This window comes from Acomys russatus, chromosome X, assembly GCF_903995435.1.
Source record: "Acomys russatus chromosome X, mAcoRus1.1, whole genome shotgun sequence".
NCBI classification, from domain to species: Eukaryota; Metazoa; Chordata; class Mammalia; order Rodentia; family Muridae; genus Acomys; species Acomys russatus.
Window position 1 is genome coordinate 51,134,276 of NC_067169.1, and position 14,745 is coordinate 51,149,020.

General features: G+C 41.3%; 1 protein-coding gene across 4 annotated transcripts in view; it reads left to right on the plus strand.

Annotated features, from left to right (window-relative positions):
- The window catches only part of Eda (ectodysplasin A), a 388,917-nt gene that overhangs the window by 332,444 nt on the left and 41,728 nt on the right, over nt 1–14,745 (plus strand). The window lies entirely within an intron of this gene.

A 14,745-nucleotide genomic window follows, 5' to 3' on the forward strand; every position in this document is an offset into this window, starting at 1 on the left:
TGTGTGCCCTCTAGGCCTCTCCACCAAGGAAAAGTGATCAAATCAGAGGCAGCAGAGTTCATGTCAGAAGGAATCTCCACTCTCCACACAAACTTGGAGCTGTCCATTGGCTATATCTGAACAGGGGACCTACATTATCTGCATGTATTGTCCTTGGTTGGTGCATCAGTTGTGCAGGACTCCTGGGTCCAGATCTGCTGGCCTTGCTGGTCTCCCTGTGGGGCTCCTGACCCCTCCAGGTCCTTCCATCCTCCAACTCTTCCATACCACTCTCAGCACTCCTCCCAGAGTCCAGCTGCAAGTTACAGCCTCTGTCCCCATCCCATGCTGGGTGGAATGTCTCAGAGGACATCTATATTGGGCTAATATCCAATTATAAGTGAGTATATACCATGTGTGCATTTCTGGGTCTGGGTTGCCTCACTCAGGATGAGATGAGCATTTCTTTAAATGTTTCTTGGCCATTCGAGATTCCTCTGTTGAGAATTCTTTGTTTAGCTCAGTACCCCATTTTTAATTGGGTTATTGTGTTTAATGTTTTGAGTTCTTTATATATTTTGGATTAGCGTTTTGTCAGATGTAGGATTGGTGATGATCTTTTCCCAATACACAGACTGTCGTTTCGTTCTATTGACAGTGTCCTTTGCCTTTCAGTTTCATGAGGTCCCATTTATTAATTGTTGATCTTAGAACCTGAGCTGTTGGTGTTCTGTTCAGGAAGTTGTCTCCTGTGCCAATGAGTTCAAGGATCTTCCCCACTTTTTCTAAAAGATTTAGTGTCTCTGGTTTTATGTTGAGGTCTTTAGTCCAGTTGGACTTTAGTTTTGTGCAGGGTGATAAATATTAATCTATTTGCATTTTTTACACATAGACATCTAGTTAGACCAGCACCATTTGTGGAAGATGCTATCTGAGAGGCTGCACCCAGCAGTATTTTAAAACAGATGCTGAGACTTGCAGCCAAACATCAAAAGATAAGTAGGGGTTCTTGTAGAAAAGTGGGGGGCAGGGAAGGTCCTGGAGGTGACAGGAACTTCACAAGAGGACAAACAGAGCCAACTAACCAGGGCCTAGAAAGGCCTGCTGCGACTGAAGCACCAACCAATGACCTTGCATGGACTGGACCTAGGTCCTCTACACAGATGTAGCCAATGAACAGTTCAGGTTTCATGTGGGTCCTCTAGTAAGGGGAGCAGAGGCTGTTTCTGACATGAACTCTATTGCCAGCTTTTGATCACTTATCCTTGTTGGGACTGCCTTGCCAGGCCATAGGGAAAGAGGAGACACTAAATCCTGATGTGACTTGATGAACTGGGATGCATGGGAAGGGGGGTGATACCCTTTTCTGAGGAATAGGGAAGGGGGAATGGAGGAGAGGGAAGGAGGTTGGAACTGGGAGGTTGGGGAGGGATGGGACTATGACCAGGATGTAAATTAAATAGATAATTTTTTTTAAAGAAAGAAAAAGGAACTACACTCAAACACTGAAAACATCTGTATTGTACTAGGAGAGTCTTGACCCAAATTATGTTTTCTCTTGTAACATTTTTGGGTGTAGGACTCAACTCTGGCCTACTTTCTTAGAACAATGCAGTAGAGATGGAGAACATTCCATCTGTGCTGGTGGCTAGAAAGGAAAAACTTACCTAATTGTGCTATCTTTTTCTCCCAGGGAAAGAATCAAAAGACAAAGCTTTATTTGAGTCTTTCTACTAGATCAAGGTTCCGGAGTCACTGAAGGTGATTTACCTTCTGTTAGTCATTAAAAGATTAGGAGACATCGGAACAAGGTGACACATGCCTTTAATCCCAGCACTTGGGAGGCAGAGGCGGGCGGATCGCTGTGAGTTGGAGGCCAGCCTGGTCTAAAAACTGAGTCCAGGATAGCCAAGGCTAACACAGAGAAACCCTGACTCTAACAACAACAACAATAACAACAAAAGGGGGACATCAGGCCTTGATTGCTTTGGACATTGAGTAGAGATTTAGCAGATACCTTGCCTATGTTATCTGATGCTGCTTGGTGGTGGGTGAGGACCCATTGGGTCTGAGTAGAAGGTTGTAAAGCACTCTGGCACTCTGCTGACTGGCAAAGAACAAGGGATGGTCCAGCTTGCCTGAGTTACTCTATTTCAGTTTTGTTGAAATGAACAGATAGATGCCTTTGCATCTGTTTCTCTGGTTTCTCTTCTGAGTTCCTATTACTCTTCCCTTTTCCTTTCCCTTTGCCAAAGCAGATAGCAGACTTTCCCCTCTATTTGTATCCATGCTTGCTACTAATAACTACCTGTAGGCCCATCTAGTGGTTAACCAGTCTGAAGCATAAGTGACAAAAAGAGAAAACCCAATGACTTCATCCTTATATAGCTCCTTATGTGTGAAATCCACAACTCATCCACATTCTCTTTGCTATTTTTCAAAGTATTTTTATGACTGTCTCTTTTCCCAGGGTACCTAGTTGTAGCTACAGGAGAGGAGCTGTTATTCCAGAACCAGAAGTCTGACTTATGTATGCTTTAAATTATAATAAATGATACCAGTGTCTTTATATTTTTGCGTTTAATTTTTCATATATTATCACCTTTTTGAAATCCATTCACCTTGGTAACATAGATATACAGTACATTCGTTTTAAAATAATGTAGAACATTCTGTTGTAGGAATATCTAGCAAGTTGTTTATTCATTCTCCTGTTGGTAGGAAATGAAGCCTCCACTTCTTTTTTAAAACAATGCCAGGGTAAATGTCCCCATACATGCCTCCTTGAAAACTGACTGTACTTGTGGGAGTGCTTATCTGAGCCTGCATCTGAAGTGGAATTGCTAAGCCATAGGAGACACAGAGCATTGTCCTCTTTACCAGACATTACCAAACTGCTCAACATTTTGCCACAGCTTCACCAAAATCTGTGTTGGTATAATCAACTTGATTGACCTTTAACCTATGAGTTTGTTTTGACTTGTTTAGGAAATCATTCCCTAAACTAAGGCCATAAGGATATCCTTCAATATTTACCTCTACATCTACTAAAGTCCTTTGTTTTTTCTCCAATTTGGGTCTCTAATCTTATCTGTAATTTACTTTTGCACATTATCTAATAAAGGAATGATATCTATTTTTCCCAATATTGATAGCCACTTATTCCAACACCACTAATTGAACAGTCATCTATTTAGAATTCCACTTCAACCGTATTTCACACTCCCATTTTACTTATGTTGATTCAGAAGTTTACAAATAACCCCATTAAATAAGATTACCTAAAATATTAAATTTAAAATAAGTTTATTACAATAAAATAAAATGAAACCTTAATCTTAAACCATTTTCTATTATCACTGGAAATCTGAGGGACAGAAATAAAGATTAACAATGATTGAGTACCTATTAACAGCAATTAAGTACCCCTTTTGTATTACCTAGATACTTCTAGGCAAATTAATGCTAGGATAATTTAAATTTATTCCTTGTAACAACTTTGAGGGACCCATGATATTATTTTTCTATTACAGATAAAAATACTAAAATTTGGAAGTCATGTTGCAGGGCTAAGGCTTGAGCTCAAGATCAGTAATAGAGTGATTGCTCATCATATACCCAATTCTACATACATATATACCTAAATAAAACACATCATACATACATACATACATACATACATACATACATACATACATAGCTTGTCTTGGTCTACCCAGTAGGATTGATGTAGTTCAAATTCAGCTCCATGTGATTATAATGAAGGCTTTGTCTTGATGCGTTATTGCACTATTAGTTACTATGTTGAAATACCTGACTAGATGCAGTTTACAGAAGCAAGGGTTCATTTCAGCTTACAACTTAAAAGCATGTTATGGTGGGGAAGTCATGGTGGCGAGAGCCAGAGGTGGCTGGCTGGTCACAGTGTTCATGAGTAGGAAGCAGGGAGATACTGTTGGACCCTAGAGTCCACTCGGGTAGGGGGTCGTCTCGAGAAACCACTCAAGGACCACAGTGTTGATGTAAAAGCACAAGGTTTATTGCTGACGCGTGTCAGGGGGCCTCAGCAAGGAGGGAGGCACACCGAGTCACTGCTACAAGCTATTTTTAAAGGCTAAAACCGCAAAGGTTAGGAGGGGCTGCATGTCCTATGTTAGGATTGGCTCTGGTGGTCGCTAGGGGTGCTTATCTAAATGTTATTGGCTATTGTCAGGGTCGTTGGTCTTGGGGAATATTTTTGGCAAGGAGGGGTGTTGGGGAGTTTCCAGAGAGTTTCCAGATGGTACTTTTCTGAAAATTGTTTACCTTAGTTGAAATTGTTTATCTCAGTTGGCCACCTTGATCTCAGAAACTGAAGCTGGCCTTTAATTTTTTCTGGGTCAGTTTCTCAAGCTTGTCTGGGTCATGTTCCCAGGCTTAGGCTGAGAGAGAGCGCCTTACAATTCCCCCCTTGAGGTTTTAACTGGCCTTAATCTTAAGGCGTGTCCCCAGTTTTCATAATAGAATGTGGAAGCCCCCCCCCCCCCCGCGTTTGGCCGCTATGGCTCTTGTTCGGTGTGGGCCAGGGTAGACGTAAAAAGACAAACGTCGTAACAAGCTCTTTTTTTTTTTTTTTTGGTAGTGTCACATCTTTTTAGGGGTCAAGACCCAACCTCCCTTTAGGAGACTCTTTGGTGGGAGCCTCATTGAGCTTTGAGTGTACCTCAATATCCCAATTAGCAGGAGCTTTTATAGCCAATTTACACAAGTCAGGGTACAGTGTAGGCCACCAGGTCCATAAGGGGGCTATGGACAAAGTCTGTCATATGGGCTCCCCAATATGGGAGAGCACTTGCTGAGTTAACTTTATGGGCTGGTGGGGATTTGAGGGAGAGTCATAGCCAAAACAGGGTACAAGGGTGAGAAGCAGAATTTTTATAGTCAATCCCATAATCGGGTAAGTCTTATCTTGAGTGGATCTTGGGAGCGATGGAGCTGTCATCGTGGTGTCTCTGGGGTGGAGTCAAGAGTCGCTGGGGCAGCTTTGGCGTGAGAGGCATGAACCCAGGTGGCTATTCCGTTGACCTTGAGAGCGGTGGGTGTGGTGAGCAGGACAGTGTAAGGCCCCTTCCAGCGAGGTTTGAGTCTTTGAGATCGGTGTCGACAGATATAGACAGAGTCACCAACGTGGAAGGGATGTCCCGCTGTCTGAGAGTAGCCAGGTTTGTAAAGTTCAGCCAGTGGGGCCCAAACCTGGGCTTGAACCGCCTGGAGTCCTTTAAGGCGGGCCTGCAAGTCAGTTTTGGAAGCAGAAGGTTGATAAGAATTAAGCATAGTAGACAAAGGGGGTGGTCCCCCATACAGGATTTCATATGGGGTCAGGTTAAAGCATGAGGGAGTGTTTCTGGCTCTGAATAGAGCAAAGGGTAGGAGGCGTCTTTAATTTTTTTAAGCCTGTCTCAATGGTCAATTTAGTCAAGGTTTCTTTTAGAGTCCAATTCATTTTTTTTTACCTGTCCTAAACTTTGGGGTCTGTAAGCACAATGCAAATTTTAATTAATCTTCAAGGTCTTGGCCAGTCCCTGACTTACCTGGGAGACGAAGGCCGGCCTGTTATCTGACCCAATTACCTTGAGAAGTCCAAACCGAGGAAAGATGTTTTTTAGGATGGCCTTGGTCACTGTTTGTGCTGTTTCTTGCTGGGTGGGGAAAGCTTTTATTTATCCTGAAATAGTGTCTATAAAAACTAATAAGTATCAATAACCTGCAGCTGGGGGCTTTACCTCGGTAAGTTCCTGGTCTGTCTCCACGGACTCTGGTCCCTTCTGGGACTTGGTTCTTGTCAGCATTGACTTGTTGACAAGCCTGACAAGTAGTTACAGTTTCATCAACCAGGGCAGCAGCTCCAGGGATGATGAATTCTGTCTTATCCAGGATCTGTCGAAGCTTCTTTGATCCTAGGTGGGTCCAGGTATGCATTTGTTGAACCATGGCAGCCGCATCAAGGGCTGGCAGGACAGTTTTACTGCCTTTTGTCCAATTTTTGGAAACTGGGTCAAATATAACTCCTAGGGCTTGGGCCTCGGCCTGGTCCTCGGAAGAGTAGTTATAAGCCTCAGGCTGAGGGGGTTTTTTTTAGCCCTGATAGACAACACCAGGAGTCCCGACTTGGCTATTTGTTTTGCCACCTGATCTGCCTGCTGGTTGTCCATGGCAACAGGATGTTGTTTTGGTTTTTTGTTTTGTTTTGTTTTGTTTTTTGTTTTTTTGTTTTTTTTGTTGTTGTTGTTGTTGTTGTTGTTTTTTTGGTGTCCTGGACAGTGTATGATGGCCACTTGTTTCGGCAGAAATAGGGCTTTGAGGAGAGCTTTATTTTTAATCTCCTTGCCCTCCGAGGTCAGAAGTCCTCTTTGTTTCTAAATACTCTCATGGACATGAGCAGTAGCAAATGCATATTGGCTATCAGTCTAAATATTAGCTCTCTTGTCTTTGGAATGTTTTAATGTCTTGGTTAGGGCGACAAGTTTTGTCCTTTGGGCCGAGGTCCCTTGAGGAAGGGCCTGTGCCCAGATGACTTTCTGTCTATCTACCACAGCCGCCCCAGCCCTTCTGGTACCCGAATCCAGGAAGCTGCTGTCATCAGTACACTAAGTATGATCAGCCTCTGGGATAGGACGATCTTGTAGGTCTTTTCATGTACCATGTGTCTCTGCCATCACCTGGTGACAGTCATGCGGAGTCTCTTGTGCCTGGTCTGGGGCTGGCAACAAGGTAGCTGGGTTGAGAGTCACTCTTGTCTGTAGAGTTGTGTCTTTTTAGCTGAGGCCCATCTACATATGGTAAGAGAGTTATTTCTGGGTGCATGACACGGAAATCAGACAAATCCTGGTGGAGCGCTTTATCAAAAAGAGTAAGTGAGTTTTTGAAACCTTGGGGAAGGCGTGTCCAGGTAACTTGCCCCAAGAGCCCTAGCTTGGGGTCCTTTCATTTAAAGGCAAAGTATGGTTGGCTCTGAGAGGCAGGCAAAAGAAAGCCTCTTTTAAATCTAAGACAGTATACCAGGTAAAATCTGGCCTCAAGGTACTTAGAAGATTATAAGGGTTAGGCATCGTGGGATGGATGTCTACCACCCTTTTGTTTACTTCTCGGAGGTCCTGCACTGGTCTATAGTCCTGTGTTCCTGGTTTTTTGACAGGCAAGAGTGGAGTATTCCAGGGAGAGTGACAAGGTTTTAGGACCCCTAATTATGGGAATCGATTAATATGCTCAGCCCAGGACCCCAGCCCCTAGAATGGTGCTGCCCACAATTAGGATGGACCTTCCCACCTCAGCTAACCTAATCTAGATAATTCCTCAGAAGTGTACCAGGAGCCTTGACTCCTAAGTGTTTCTAGATTCTGTCAGGCTGACTGTCAGCACTAACCGTCACAATTATCCTCAAGAGAAAACTGACATCCCTACCCTGAGAATGATAGGAATTTGCACATTATGAGTAGAGTATATGTGGCAAGTAGTATTGTGCCTTGAATGACGAAGTTCAAAGAATGACTGGTTTGTATTTTATATACTTTTTTTCATTTATTTATTTATTTAATCACTTTACAGCCTGATCTCAGCCTCCTCCCTCCTCTCCTCCCAATCTTACCCTCATGCCCCCTGCCACTATTCGCCTCTCTCCTTCTCAGACAAGGAGAGGCCTCCAAGGGGTACCAACCCACCCTGGTACCTCAAGCTGAAGCAGGCTAAATGTTTCCTCCCCCACTGAGGCCAAGCAAGGCACCCCAGCTAGGGGAAAGGGATCCAAAGGCAGGAAACAGAGTCAGAGAAGGCCTTACTCCCACTGTTAGGCCCAACATGATGACCAGGCTGCACAGCTGCTACATTGGTCTAGGTCCATGCATGCTTTTTAGCTAGTGGTTCGGTCTTGATCACTAGGAAACATCAATCTATGATGAATTCATAATTACTCTTCCATCACCTCCTCCTTTATCTATTTCTTTATCCCATACTTCTTCAAGGTAGAATACCTGCTAAGCTATAGCTTTTTGAGGAGGAAAGGCAAAATAGTATGGTTAAGGGAGGGTTGAATCACTTATCCTTGTTATAATTTTTATACAAGAATGAATTCCATCTATTAACAGCACTAAATGTAGTGCTGATATGATATTATCCTTTGCATGATTTTATCATATTATGATAATTGGGTTTTGATTTCTTATTGAGCTATCATTTTCCCTCATTTGAAATCAATGCCCTAATCTCTAAGACTGTTAAGAAGTTATAATAAGGAGCAATAACAAGAGATTTTGTGTCAGCCCTTTGACTGAGAGATCCTAGAGCTTTTAACTGTAGACTAGAGAGCAACAGAAAGGTAATGCTTGAATTAAATAAAATGGTATTTGAGAATTCACTTTGTAAGACTCTGCATGCTGCTGTTCTCATGGATCCACTGTTCTCTTACTTATTCTTTGTCATATTTTTACCACTGATACATTGCCAAATGACCCTCATTTCACCAGCTTCATAAAAACTACTTAAGATTTACTTTATAAATAAACTCCTGACTCCATCTTCAGATTTTATTTATGAGATGGACACCATAAATTTGCATTTCTTTGAATTCTCTCCAAATAATCCCTGAAACACAACTAGACATGGGGCCAACACATTTTGTCTGGACCACTTAGCACCATATATACAAGAAACAACTCATTAGCTATGAATGGGAATCTCAGCTAAAGCAGGTTACATTAAGAGGTTGCAAGGCAGCCTTCCCTAATGTTCCAAATTCCTCCCCTCCTAGGTCATAGGGGACTTAGCCTCATGATCTCTTAACACCCCCTCCCACTTCTATGATTCCAGCTGCATCCGGAGTGCTTCGAAGCAAAGACTGGTAAATTGAACCAACAATTATTGCCTTTTAAAGTGCTAGTGATTTTGAACATTTTTCTTTGAAAAGTCTTAGTCAATAAGAACAGAAGACTATGAATAACACCCAAATATTTAGCTGTCTATTGAAACTTCTTTACAGTATCATGTAAAATAGGAACAGATGCAACTAGACCAGAGCTTGGTTAGTAGGTAACAGATTTATGGACTTGCTCATTTTAAAAATTAAGGTTATAAACAACATATGTCAAAATCCTATAAAACTGCTCTGGAAACCATCTTCCTAGAAAGCCCAAATCCCTGTTAATGTTCTGAATTTCCTTTCAGAACTGAAAGATGACATTATATGCATCTGCTAAAAAAACAAGGCTTCCTTGAAACTAAACTGACTCCGTGTGGGGGTACATTCAGTAGCCACCCTAAAGTTTCAAGCACCTAGTCTCTTCCCAGAATGGAATCTCCCCCAGTCCCTTGAGAAAAGAAAGCATTTCTATTTACAAATACAGGTGGTGTTGCCATGAGTTACAGTTTTCTGGAAGCTTTTGCACATAGCTCATGCTTTTAGGACAAAAGGAAGTCATATGAGAGTGAAATCACCAGGTCTTTGGTCTATCCTGAAGCCTAGAGGCTTGAGAGGAATCTCAATTGGCTCCTTTTCCTTATACTGTCACATATGCAAGTCTCCTGTTGACTCTCTCTAGTCCACTGTTCCCTCTAATGAAGTCATGTTCTGTGCTCAGGGCAGTAATATCCTCAGAAGCAGATGTCTCCCATAAAGCATGACCTCATTCCTTGGAATGGGAAAAGCCCGCAGTAGACTGTTGGGGCAATATTGGGAAGGGCTTTGTTTAAAAATAGTTTTCCTAAATAATGTGTTCAACTTTTTATATATTTCTATTCAAAGGCAAATCTAGTTTGTTGCTGTTTTTTGTTAAACTCGCTCCTCTCTTCCAGAAGAGGCAGTCACTGAGCCAGAAGTAACAGAGAGTACACAGAGAGCCCAGACACTTCCACCCAGTTGTTTGGACAGATGGGCAAAACTTATGATTTGTCTAGATGCTAAATCTATGCTCTGTATGAGACCCCATTGAATCATAACCTACATTTCAACAAGCCTTTTTGTAATATCCCTGGGGCTTAGGAAAAATAAGCCCAAGTGTCCAAGGAAAGTTACTGACCCAGATGCTCCCAGCAAATTAGGCAAGCGAGAGTATCACTAGACAAGGAAAGGGTAAAATAGCAGACCAATTAAAAGGATGCAGTTTAAAGTCTATCCAAACTTGCTCTGGAGGGTGATCTTAGAATCTTAGATGTATGGTAGTTCCTGAACACTTCTCTGCCAATAACTGAGCTAGATAAATGACACCTGCACTCTCTGACCCCCATATCTAGGCCTTTTAGTTACAACCTGTATGTGCCACTGTGCTCCCTGATTGTGTCTGTGCATAAAGTAAATGCAAAAGAGAAAAAAGGCCCAAATATTGAATTTATCAAATATGGAAGGATTTTACAAGATCATAAGGCAATAAATTACTTGTCATTTAGGCATGATACCTGCAATTTGTAAATTAATCACTATATTCCCATAAGATGTCTGTTTCAGGAACAGCTATGCATTAAAAATGAAGAATGCAAATAATTCTATAAATATTAATTGATGAGAATAAATATTGAAAATACATTTCCTTTCCCAATTCCCATATTAGTCACCTTGGCCGGCAACCAGTCCCCTTCCAATGATCTGCTTAAGCTGCATCTTCCCCATAATGCTTTTCCTTGGCAAACCTCCCAAGAATCTATTTCTCCTTGAAGTCTTCTTCCACACTCTCATCTTTCATCCCTCCTATTTCTAATCCCTCTGGAGATGATAACATAGGCACTTGATAAGAAAGTCATGGAAAACAGTTAAAAAGAGATCATGAGAGTTTTTGTTGCTGGTGGTGGTCATGACAGTGATATTTGAGCATGTGTTTTGACTAGCATGATTGAGAAAATTCTGAAAAATGAAGTAAGCTAAATGAAAATCATGTACCATTAATCCTCTTAAAAGTGCTATCAACTAGGAATAATAGTATTGTTTTAACTTCTTTGTGATATTAGGGGTTGAACACAAAGCCTTGGGCATTCTATACAAGCATAGTACTGTTGATATATATATCCCCATCCCTGTTTGCATGTGTGTGTGGTTTGCTTATATGTTCTTGTGTATATGCAAATATGTGTAGATGTGCATGTGGAGACCAAAGGGCAACATTAGGTGCCTTCCTCAACTACTTTCCATTATATATTTTTTGAGACAAGGCCTTTACTGAATTCTGAAATTGACAATCCAACTAGACCCAGGAAATCTTCTGTCTCTGCCTCCACAATTCTGGGATTATAAAGCATACCATACCTAGCTCCTGCTATGCCTGATGGACATGGAACTCAGGTCCTCATAATTGACCCTCCCACCTCTGCCCAAACTCTATGTTTAAATGGATATTATTGGACTTTTTTCTACCAGGGCACACACTACCCAATGACATCCTAGAAAACAAATCAATCAAGATATAAAACCAAAAGCTCCTGAGTACTATAAACTGTTACAACACATAAAATTCGAAAGGATGCTTCCTGGCTCATTTTATGAAATTGATATGACCTTGATAAGAAGTTTCCAAGAAGGAAACTTACAATTTCTCACATTAAAAAAGAAGTCTTAAATAACCTACCTGGCAAGACATGGTTACTGATACACTATTGGCATGAATGTCATGAGAGAAACTATCTGTTAGTGTTTCTATAGTTATAAAACATTATGACCAAAATCACCTTGAGGAGGAAAGGGTTTATTTCATCTTACAGTTTGTAGCCCAGGGGAATTGAGGTATGAACTGATACAGAGGTCAGAGAGGAGTGCTGCTTATTGACTTTTTCCCCAAGGCTTACACAGCCTGCCTTGTTATATAGCACAGGACCATATTATCTGCCCTGGGGTGGTACCCTCCACTTTAAGCTGGGCCTTCCCACATCAATATCTAATTAAGACTGTGTACCACTGGCTGGCCCATGGAGCAATTGGGTAGAGGGCATTATCTCAATTGAGGATCCCTCTTTCCAAACGACTCTAGCTTGTATCAAGTTAACATAAACCTAGACAGCAGAGTAACCAACCACTTTCTGATTTGATTTTAAGGCCCACTCCACAAATGGAATCCATACCTGGCACCATTATCAGGGCCAAGAACCTGTAGCTAGATAGGTCATCAATCTAGGGAAGAACCCAACTCTATTATTATTCTGCTCAATGCTAGACAAAGTATCAGACCAACTCTTGGTGGCTTTCATTATACCCATGAGTTAGTGTACCTCTCAAACACTATCAGGGATGATGTGTTTTACAGTAGATTATGATTAGAAATGGAGACCCACAACTGGGCAAGGTTTAGAAAATAAAAGCCTATAGAGTGCTCAGCCCTAGCCAGATGCAGTGCACACACCTGTAACCCTGACACTCAGGGACTCATAGGCAGCTAGATACCTGTGAGTTTGAGGCCAGCCTGGTGTACAAAGTGAATCTAAGACAGCTACACAGAGAAAACCTGTCTTGAAAAAACAAAAATAAAAAAGAATGTTCAGCCCTAAATAGGATGTCTGCATCACACCTCTTTTGTCCCAAGGCTTGGTGATCATTGCAGAAGATGGGACAGAAAGATTCTAAGAGGCAGGAGATTTAAGGTGGCAGCAATAGCACACTATCTGATCAGCAGGACAGCAGAGAATGCAGAGTGACCAATAGACCAAACTGTGGGCCCCAAAACATCAGTGTCTTGTTTCCCAGATGAGAGGAGCACCCATGGGGAGAGAGACTAGCTGGTCCAACATCAGGTCACCCAGCTAATCCCCAGAAAAGATACTGAGGGTACACAGTCTCAGCATGTAGCCATCTACCTTCACGCTGTTCTCACGATCCCAGGAATATCTTCCAGGTATCAGGGACCCCTCAGCTCTTGAGGACTCAGGTTGGTCCACAGAATCATAAATCTGAGGAGCACCTCAAACAATTCCCTGAGAATCACATCTGACTTCTCAGCAAAGACCATAAAAGCCAAAAGGCCTGGGAAGACATCTTGCAAACCCTGAGAGACAACAGAGGCCAGTCCATACTACTATATCCAACAAAACTTTCAATCACTATAAATGGAGAAAACAAGATATTCCATGAAGAACCGAATTTAAACAATATCTATTCACAAACCCAGCCCTATAGAAGATACTAGAAGGAAAATTCCCACCCGATAAGGTTAACTACATTCCCGCTCAAAACAAAACAAAAAACAAAAACCACACAGGATATAAAAAAAACTTCACTGCAGCAAAACCAAAAGTAGACAAGCACACGAACACACTGCCACAACCAACATCAAAATAAAAGGAACTAACAGTCTCTGGTCATTAATCTTTCTCAACATCAATGGATTCAACTCTCCAATAAAAAGACATGGATTAACAGAATTGTGTAAACAGGACCCATCATTCTGCTGCAAAAAAGAAACACACCTCACCCACAAAGATAGATATTACCTGAGAGTAAAGGGCTGGAAAAGGGGTGTTCAAGCAAATGGACCCAAGAAGCAAGCTGGAGTAGCCATTCTGATATCTAATAAAATAGACTTTCAACCAAAATTAATCAAAAGAGATGAGGAAGGACACTTCATACTAACCAAAGAAAAATTCCACCAAGATTATATCTCAATTTTGAACATCTATGCCCCCAAATACAAGGGCACCCACATTTGTTTTTTTAAAAAAACTTAAACCCCATGTTGATCCCCACACATTAATAGTGGGAGACTTCAACACCCACTTTTACCAAAAGACAGGTCAATGAAACAGAAATTAAACAAAGAAATAATGATACTAAGAGATGTCATGAATCAAATGGGCTTAACAGACATCACATAACTTTTCACTCAAACACAAAAGAATATACCTTCTTCTCAGCATCTCATGGAACCGTCTCCAAAATTGACCATATAGTCACAAAGCAAGCCTCAACAGATACAAAAAGATAATACTTTGTACCTCATAAGACCACCATAGACTAAAGCTGGACCTCAACAACAACAGAAATACCAAAAAGCCTACACAAACATGGAAACTAAACAACTCTCTACTCAATAACAATTGGGTCAGGGAAGAAAGAAAGAAAGAAATTAAAGACTTCCTAAAATTCAATGAAAATGAAAGTACAGCATATCTAAACTTATGGGACACAATAAAAGCATTGCTAAGAGTAAAATTCATAGCACTAAGTGCCTTCATAAAGAGATTGGAAACATTGAATACAGTCAACTTAATGGCACACCTGAAAGCCCTATGGGAAAAATAAGCAGACACACGCAAGAAGAGTGGACAGCTGGAAATAATCAAACTCAGGCATGAAATCAATAACTTATAAACAACAACAACAACACAATTCAAAGAATCAATGAAACCAAGATCTGGTTCTTTGAGAAAATCAACAAGATAGACAAACCCTTAGCCAAACTAACAGGCAAAGAGACACTATTCAAGTCAACAAAATCAGAAATGAAAAGTGGGACATAACAACAGACACTGAGGAAATCCAAAGAATCATTAGGTCTAACTTCAAAAGCCTATATGCCCCAAAATTTGAATCAAGATCAGGTAAACAAATTAAATTGTCCTGTATCCCCTAAGGAAATAGAAGCAGTCATCAAAAGTCTACAAAAAAAAATCCCAGGGCCAGATGGTTTCAGCACAGAAGTTTACCAGACCTTCACAGAAGAGCTCATACCAATACTCTTTAAACTTTTCCACAAAATAGAAGCAGAAGGAGCATTACCAAACTCATTCTATGAGGCCACAGTCACCTTGATACCTAATACACTC